The sequence below is a fragment of the Schistocerca piceifrons genome, unplaced genomic scaffold, assembly GCF_021461385.2.
Source record: "Schistocerca piceifrons isolate TAMUIC-IGC-003096 unplaced genomic scaffold, iqSchPice1.1 HiC_scaffold_1485, whole genome shotgun sequence".
NCBI classification, from domain to species: domain Eukaryota; kingdom Metazoa; phylum Arthropoda; class Insecta; order Orthoptera; family Acrididae; genus Schistocerca; species Schistocerca piceifrons.
This window is the reverse complement of record NW_025727330.1, coordinates 192,298-201,454: the sequence shown is the minus strand read 5'-3', so window position 1 is coordinate 201,454 and position 9,157 is coordinate 192,298.

Sequence of the window (9,157 nt, the reverse complement as noted above, 5' to 3'; positions counted from 1 at the left end):
CACTTCAGGTTTGCTGTATCCCTCGGACCTTCTTATTGACGATCAAACACAGAAAATTCATCGGAATTATATACAAAAGGCACAATGCCGACATCAGTACAAGAAGACTGGATCTTCTTACAGTCTATGTTTTGAACCATTTCTGTGACACTAGTTATAGATTCCGATGCTTCACTTCAGGTTTACTGTACCCCTCTGACCTTTTTATTGACGAAGAAACACGGATATTGCATCGAATTGAATACAAAAGGCACAATGCTGACTTAAGTACAAGAAGACTGACCCTTCTCACTGTCTATGTTTTGAACCATTCCTGTGACACTAGTAATAGATTCCGATGCTTCACTTCAGGTTTACTGTATCCCTCTAACCTTCGTATTAACGATGAAACACAGAAGTTGCATCTTAAATAAATACAAAAGGCACAATGCCGACTTAAGTACACGAACACTGAGTCTTCTTATTGTCTATGATTTGAACCATTCCTGTGACACTAGTAATAGATTCCGATGCTTCACTTCAGGTTTACTGTATCCCTCTGACCTTCTTATTGACGATCAAACACAGAAAATTCATCGGAATAAAATACAAAAGGCAGAATGCCGACTCAAGTACAAGAAGACTGTCTCTTCTTACTGTCTATGTTTTGAACCAATTCTGTGACACTAGTTATAGATTCCGATGCTTCACTTCAGGTTTACTGTATCCCTCTGACCTTCTTATTGGCGATGTAACACAGAAATTGCATCGGAATTAAATACAAAAGGCACAATGCCGACTCAAGTACAAAAAGACTGGCTCTTCTTACTGTATATGTTTTGAAAAATTCCTGTGACAATAGTTATAGATTCCGTATGCTTCACTTCAGGTTTACTGTATCCCTGTGAGCTTCTTATTGACGATGAAACACAGAAATTGCATCATAATTATATACAAAAGGCACAATGCCGACTTAAGTACAAGAGGACTGACTCTTCTTACTGTCTATGTTTTGAACCATTCCTGTGACACTAGTTATAGATTCCGGTGCTTCACTTCAGGGTTTCTGTATATATTTCACCTTCTTATTGATGATGAAACACAGAAATTGCATCGGAATTATATACAAAAGGCACAATGCTGACTTAAGGACAAGAAGACTGACTCTTCTTACTGTCTATGTTTTGAACCATTCCTCTGACACTTGTAATAGAATCCGATGCTTCACTTCAGGTTTACTGTATCCCTCTGACCTTCTTATTGACGATCAAACACAGAAAATTCATCGGAATTAAATACAAAAGGCACAATGCCAGCTCAAGTACAAGAAGACTGGCTCTTCTTACTGTCTATGTTTTGAACCATTCCTGTGACACTAGTTATAGATTCCGAAACTTCACTTCAGGTTTTCTGTATCCAGCTCACCTTCTTATTGACGATGAAGCACAGAAATTGCATCGGAATTTTATACAAAAGACACAATGCCGACTAAAGTACAAGAAGACTGACTCTTCTTACTGTCTATGGTTTGAACCATTCCTGTGACACTAGTAATAGATTCCGATGTTTCACTTCAGGTTTACTGTATCCCTTAGACCTTCTTATTGACGATCAAACACAGAAAATTCATCGGAATTAAATACAAAAGGCACAATGCCGACCCAAGTACAAGAAGACCGGCTCTTCTTACTGTCTATGTTTGAACCATTCCTGTGACACTAGTTATAGATTCCGATGCTTCACTTCAGGTTTACTGTATCCCTCTGACCTTCTTATTGACGATGAAACACGTAAATTGCATCGGAATTAAATACAAAAGGCACAATGCCGACTCAAGTACAAGAAGACTGGCTCTTCTTACTGTCTATGTTTTGAACCATTTCTGTGACACTAGTTATAGATTCCGATGCTTCACTTCAGGTTTACTGTATCCCTCTGACCTTCGTATTGACGATGAAACACAGAAATTGCATCGGAATTAAATACAAAAGGCACAATGCCGACATAAGTACAAGATAACTGACTCTTCTTACTGACTATGTTTTGAACCATTCCTGTGACACTAGTTATAGATTCCGATGCTTCACTTCAGGTTTGCTGTATCCCTCGGACCTTCAGGTTTGCTGTATCCCTCGGACTTTCTTATTGACGATCAAACACAGAAAATTCATCGGAATTAAATTCAAAAGGCACAATGCCGACTTCAGTACAAGAACACTGACTATTCTTACGGTCTATGTTTTGAACCATTCCTGTGACACTAGTTATAGATTCCGATGCTTCACTTCAGGTTTAATGTATCTCTCTGACCTTCTTATTGACGATATAACACAGAAATTGCATCGGAAGTAAATACAAAAGGCACAATGGCGACTTAAGTACAAGATGACTGACTCTTCCTACTGTCTATGTTTTGAACCATTCCTGTGATACTACTTATTGATTCCGATGCTTCACGTCAGGTTTAATGTATCCCTCTGACCTTATTATTGACGATGAAACACAAAAATTGCATCTTAATTAAATACAAAAGGCGCAATGCCGACTTCAGTACAAGAACACTGACTCTTCTTACTGTCTACGGTTTGAACCATTCCTGTGACACCAGTTATAGATTCCGATGCTTCACTTCAGGTTTGCTGTATCCCTCGGACCTTCTTATTGACGATCAAACACAGAAAATTCATCGGAATTAAATACAAAAGGCACAATGCCGACTTCAGTCCAAGAAGACTGGCTCTCTTACTGTCTATGTTTTGAACCATTTCTGTGACACTAGTAATAGATTCCGATGCTTCACTTCAGGTTTACTGTATCCGTCTGACCTTTTTATTGACGAAGAAACACAGTTATTGCATCGAATTAAATACAAAAGGCACAATGCCGACTTAAGTACAAGAAGACTGACCCTTCTCACTGTCTAGGTTTTGATCCATTCCTGTGACACTAGTTATAGATTCCGATTCTTCACTTCAGGTTTACTGTATCCCTCTGACCTTCGTATTGACGATGAAACACAGAAGTTGCATCTTAAATAAATACAAAAGGCACAATGCCGACTTAAGTACACGAACACTGACTCTTCTTACTGTCTATGGTTTGAACCATTCCTGTGACACTAGTAATAGATTCCGATGCTTCACTTCAGGTTTACTGTATCCCTCTGACCTTCTTATTGACGATCAAACACAGAAAATTCATCGGAATAAAATACAAAAGGCACAATGCCGTCTCAAGTACAAGAAGACTGGCTCTTCTTACTGTCTATGATTTGAACTATTCCTGTGACACTAGTTGTAGATTCCGATGCTTCACTTCAGGTTTACTGTATCCAGCTGACCTTCTTATTGACGATGAAGCACAGAAATTGAATCGGAATTATATACAAAAGGCACAATGCTGACTTAAGTACAAGGAGACTGACTCTTCTTACTGTCTATGTTTTGAACCATTTCTGTGACACTACTTAAAGATTTCGATGCTTCACTTCAGGGTTACTGTATCCCTCTGACCTTCTTATTGACGATGAAACACAGAAATTGCATCTTAATTAAATAGAAAAGGCTCAATGCCGACTTCAGTACAAGAACACTAACTAATCTTACTGTCTATTGTTTGAACCATTCCTATGACACTAGTTATAGATTCCGATGCTTCACTTCAGGTTTACTGTATCCCTCTGACGTTCTTATTGACGATGAAACACAGAAATTGCATTGGAATTAAATACAAAAGGCACAATGCCGACCTAAGTACAACAAAACTGACTCTTCTTACTGTTTATGTTTTGAACCGTTCCTGTGACACTAGTTATAGATTCCGATGCTTCATTTCAAGTTTACTGTATCCCTGTGGCCTTCTTATTGACGATGAAACACAGAAATTGCATTGGAATTAAATACAAAAGGCACAATGCCGACATAAGTACAAGAAATCTGACTCCTCTTACTGTCTATGTTTTGAACCATTTTTGTGACACTAATTAAAGATTCCGATGCTTCACTTCAGGTTTACTGTATCCCTTTCACCTTCTTATTGGCGATGAAACACAGAAATTGCATCTTAATTAAATACAAAAGACACAATGCCGACTCAAGTACAAGAAGACTGTCTCTTCTTACTGTCTATGTTTTGAACCAATTCTGTGACACAGTTTTAGGTTCCGATGCTTCACTTCAGGTTTACTGTATCCCTCTGACCTTCTTATTGACGATGAAACACAGAAATTGCATCGGAATTAAATACAGAAGGCACAATGCCGACCTAAGTACAAGAAAACTGACTCACCTTACTGTTTATGTTTTGAACCATTAATGTGACACTAGTTATAGATTCCGATGCTTCATTTCAGGTTTACTGTATCCCTGTGACCTTCTTATTGACGATGAAACACAGAAATTGCATCGGAATTAAATACAAAATGCACAATGCCGCCTTCAGTACAAGGACACTAACTCATCTTACTGTCTATGGTTTGAACCATTCCTGTGACACTAGTTATAGATTACGATGCTTCACTTCAGGTTTACTGTATCCGTCTGACCTACTTATTGACGATGAAACACGTAAATAGCATCGGAATTAAATACAAAAGGCACAATGCCGACTTAAGCACAAGAAGACTGACTCTTCTTACTGTTTATGTTTTGAACCATTCCTGTGACACTAGTTATAGATTCCGATGCTTCACGTCAGGTTTACTGTATCCCTCTGACGTTCTTATTGACGATGAAACACAGTAATTGCATCGGAATTAAATACAAAAGGCACAGTGCCGACTCAAGTACAAGAAGACTGTCTCTTCTTACTGTCTATGTTATGAACCAATTCTGTGACACTAGTTATAGATTCCGATGCTTCACTTCAGGTTTACTGTATCACTCTGACGTTCTTATTGACGATGAAACACAGAAATTGCATCGGAATTAAAGACAAAAGGCACAATGCCGACCTAAGTACAAGAAAACTGACTCTTCTTGCTTTCTATGGTTTGAACCATTCCTGTGACACTAGTAATAGATTCCGATGCTTCACTTCAGGTTTACTCTATCCCTCTGACCTTCTTATTGACGATGAAACACAGAAATTGCATCTTAATTAATTACAAAAGGCACAATGCCGACTTCAGTACAAGAACACTAACCCATCTTACTGTCTATGGTTTGAACCATTCCTGTGACACTAGTTATAGATTCCGATGCTTCACTTCAAGTTTACTGTATCCCTCTGACCTTCTTATTGACGATGAAACACAGAAATTGCATCGGAATTAAATAGAAGAGGCACAATCCCTACTCAAGTACAAGAAGACTGGCTTTTCTTACTGTCTATGTTTTGATTCATTTCTGTGACACTAGTTATAGATTCCGATGCTTCACTTCAGGTTTACTGAATCCCTTTCACCTTCGTATTGACGATGAAACACAGAAATTCCATCGGAATTAAATACAAAATGCACAATGCCGACTCAAGTACAAGAAGACTGTCTCTTCTTACTGTCTATGTTTTGAACCAATTCTGTGACACAGTTTTAGGTTCCGATGCTTCACTTAAGGTTTACTGTATCCCTCTGACCTTCCTATTGACGAAGAAACACAGATATTGCATCGGAATAATATACAAAAGGCACAATGCCGACTTAAGTACAAGAAAACTGACCGTTCTTACTGTCTATGTTTTGAACCAATCCTGTGACACTAGTTATAAATTCCAATGCTTCACGTCAGGTTTACTGTATCCCTCTGACGTTCTTATTGACGATGAAACACAGTAATTGCATCGGAATTAAATACAAAAGGCACAATGTCGACTCAAGTACAAGAAGACCGTCTCTTCTTACTGTCTATGTTATGAACCAATTCTGTGACACTAGTTATAGATTCCGATGCTTCACTTCAGGTTTACTGTATCCCTCTGACGTTCTTATTGACGATGAAACACAGAATTTGCATCGGAATTAAAGACAAAAGGCACAATGCCGACCTAAGTACAAGAAAACTGACTCTTCTTACTGTTTAAGCTTTGAACCATTCCTGTGACACTAGTTATAGATTCCGATGCTTCACTTCAGGTTTACTGTATCCAGCTGACCTTCTTATTGACGATGAAGCACAGAAATTGCATCGGAATTTTATACAAAAGACACAATGCCGACTTAAGTACAAGAAGACTGACTCTTCTTACTGTCTATGTTTTGAACCATTCCTGTGACACTAGTTAAAGATTTCGATGCTTCACTTCAGGTTTACAGTATCCCTCTGACCTTCTTATTGACGATGAAACACAGAAATTGCATCTTAATTAAATACAAAAGGCACAATGCCGACTTCAGTACAAGAACACTAACCCATCTTACTGTCTATGGTTTGAACCATTCCTGTGACACCAGTTATAGATTCCGATGCTTCACTTCAGGTTTACTGTATCCCTCTGACCTTCTTATTGACGATGAAACACATAAATTGCATCGGAATTAAATAGAAGAGGCACAATGATGACCCAAGTACAAGAAGACTGTCTCTTCTTACTGTCTATGTTTTGAACCAATTCTGTGACACAGTTATAGATTCCGATGCTTCACTTCAGGTTTACTGTATCCCTCTGACCTTCCTATTGACGTAGAAACACAGATATTGCATCGGAATTATATACAAAAGGCACAATGCCGACTTAAGTACAAGAAGACTGACCTTTCTTACTGTCTATGTTTTAAACCAATTCTGTGACACTAGTTATAGATTCCGATGCTTCACTTCAGGTTTACTGTATCCCTCTGACGTTCTTATTGACGATGAAACACAGAAATTGCATCGGAATTAAATACAAAAGGCACAATGCCGACCTAAGTACAAGAAAACTGACTCTTCTTACTGTTTATATTTTGAACCATTCCTGTGACACTAGTTATAGATTCCGATGCTTCATTTCAAGTTTACTGTATCCCTGTGACCTTCGTATTGACGATGAAACACAGAAATTGCATTGGAATTAAATACAAAAGGCACAATGCCGACATAAGTACAAGAAAACTGGCTCTTCTTACTGTCTATGTTTTGAACCAATCCTGTGACACTAGTTAAAGATTCCGATGCTTCACTTCAGGTTTTCTGTATCGCTTTCACCTTCTTATTGACGATGAAACACAGAAATTGCATCTTAATTAAATACAAAATGCACAATGCCGACCCAAGTACAAGAAGACCGGCTCTTCTTACTGTCTATGTTTTGAACCATTCCTGTGACACTAGTTAGATATTCCGATGCTTCACTTCAGGTTTCCTGTATCCAGCTGACCTTCTTATTGACGATGAAGCACAGAAATTGCATCGGAATTATATACAAAAGGCACAATGCCGACTTAAGTACAAGAAGACTGACTCTTCTTACTGTCTATGCTTTGAACCATTCCTGTGACACTAGCTAAAGATTCCGATGCTTCACTTCAGGTTTACTGTATCCCTCTGATCTTCTTATTGACGATGAAACACAGAAATTGCATCTTAATTAAATACAAAAGGCACAATGCCGACTTCAGTACAAGAACACTAACTCATCTTACTGTCTATGGTTTGAACCATTTCTGTGACACTAGTTATAGATTCCGATGCTTCACTTCAGGTTTACTGTATCCCTCTGACCTACTTATTGACGATGAAACACGTAAATTGCATCGGAATTAAATACAAAAGGCACAATGCGGACTTAAGCACAAGAAGACTGACTCTTCTTACTGTCTATGTTTTGAACCATTCCTGTGGCACTAGTTAAAGATTCCGATGCTTCACTTCAGGTTTACTGTATCCCTTTCACCTTCTTATTGACGATGAAACACAGAAATTGCATCTTAATAAAATACAAAAGGCACAATGCTGACTAAAGTACAAGAACACTGACTCTTCTTGCTGTCTATGGTTTGAACCATTCCTGTGACACTAGTAATAGATTCCGATGCTTCACTTCAGGTTTACTGTATCCCTCTGACCTTGTTATTGACGATCAAACACAGAAAATTCATCGGAATTAAATACAAAAGGCACAATGCGGACCCAAGTACAAGAAGACCGGCTCTTCTTACTGTCTATGTTTTGAACCATTCCTGTGACACTAGTTATAGATTCCGATGCTTCACTTCAGGTTTACTGTATCCAGCTGACCTTCTTATTGACGATGAAGCACGGAAATTGCATCGGAATTATATACAAAAGTCACAATGCCGACTTAAGTACAAGAAGACTGACTCTTCTTACTGTCTATGTTTTGAACCATTCCTGTGACACTAGTTAAGGATTCCGATGCTTCACTTCAGGTTCACTGTATCCTTCTGACCTTCTTATTGACGATGAAACACAGAAATTGCATCTTAATTAAATACAAAAGGCACAATGCCGACTTCAGTACAAGAACACTAACTCATCTTACAGTCTATGGTTTGAACCATTCCTGTGACACTAGTTATATATTCCAATGCTTCACTTCAGGTTTACTGTATCCCTCTGACGTACTTATTGACGATGAAACACTTAAATTGCATCGGAATTAAATACAAAAGGCACAATGCGTACTCAAGCACAAGAAGACTGACTCTTCTTACTGTCTATGCTTTGAACCAATTCTGTGACACTAGTTATAGATTCCGATGCTTCACTTCAGGTTTACTGTATCCCTCTGACCTTCTTATTGACTAAGAAACACAGAAATTGCATCGGAATTAAATACAAAAGGCACAATGCCGACTTAAGTACAAGAAGACTGACCCTTCTTACAGTCCATGTTTTCATCCAATCTTGTGACACTTGTTATAAATTCCGGTGCTTCGCTTCAGGTTTACTGTATCCTTCTGACCTTCTTATTGACGACGAAACACAGAAATTGCATCGGAATTAAATACAAAAAGCACAATGCCGACCAATGTACAAGAAAACTGACTCTTCTTACTGTTTATGTTTTGAACCATTCCTGTGTCACTAGTTACAGATTCCGATGCTTCATTTCAAGTTTACTGTATCCCTATGACCTTCTTATTGACGTTGAAACACAGAAATTGCATTGGAATTAAATACAAAAGGCACAATGCCGATTTAAGTACAAGAAAACTAACTCTTCCTACTGTCCATGTTTTGAACCATTGCTGTTACACTAGTTATAGATTCCGATGCTTCACTTCAGTTTTACTGTATCC